Consider the following 1,205-nt stretch of genomic DNA (forward strand, 5'->3'; position numbering starts at 1 on the left):
GATCACTTGAGTTGTATGCATCATCATGAACAGAGTGTACGTATGGCTATTTGTAACCTAGAGAGCACCAGCTATGGACATATGCACCATAGGGTGAGAGTTGGCTATGGGCACCTACAACATGGACATAAAGACAAGGCTATTGTAACATTGATAGTTTCAATTGTTTGAGAAACCAATATTTAATTAGTTTTTGGATTTTTTTCAGATTGCATAAATAAATACTTTTGCAACTACAAACTATTTATCTAAAATTCAAAATAAATATTTATATATTTTTATTTTTTTCATATTATATAAAGAAATATTTGGATATATTGATAAAAAGATAAAGATAAAAGCATAAAGAAAATAAAATCTATATGGATAAAAACATAAAGAGCTGAACATAAGTTTTTTGTGAATGTTTTTTTGATGATTTTTAATTGATTTATTCCTCACACACACACACACACATATATATATACATAAGCATAATTACATAGTAAATAAAGCATACTTACATACTTATATTTAAGCATACTTGTATACAATTAAATTTATATACTTACATAGTTATACTTAAATAATTATATATTTACATCTATCTACATATACTTTTATATATACATACTCATATATAAGCTTACACACGTACAAACACACGTACAAATAAAAATGTACTTATCATAGTTATACTTAAATAATTATATATTTACATCTATCTACATATACTTTTATATACATACTTATATATAAGCTTACACATGTACAAATAAAAATGTACTTATCATGGCATTGCACACACCCCCAATTCATAGCATTGCAATCTTATGGTTATGCATACAAAAACATAGCAATGCACACACCCCCAATTCATAGCATTGCAATCTTATGGTTATTATGTATATATACACATACTCCCATGCATACAAAAACATACATGTGCAATTCGATGTTCTTTTTTTTCATAAAATGTGGAGATGTCTTTGTTAGTAATTTTTATGGCCACATGCTTTTGACAGTTTTCACCGCTCTATGTGTAGGGGCAAGGTGAAAGTGTCAGCTCTCTTTTATAGATGGCTCTTGGATTTCATTGAGCACAAATCCATTTCAGATATGCCCTAGGAGATTGTAGAGTGGCTAGATCCACATGATGAGAACACTATGTTCTCAACTACCTTGGTGGAGAGGGGCATTACTGCATGGGAGTGCACCCATTTTCC

This window comes from Cibotium barometz, chromosome 54, assembly GCF_041138505.1.
Source record: "Cibotium barometz isolate CiBa-2024 chromosome 54, ASM4113850v1, whole genome shotgun sequence".
In the NCBI taxonomy this organism is placed as follows: Eukaryota; Viridiplantae; Streptophyta; class Polypodiopsida; order Cyatheales; family Cibotiaceae; genus Cibotium; species Cibotium barometz.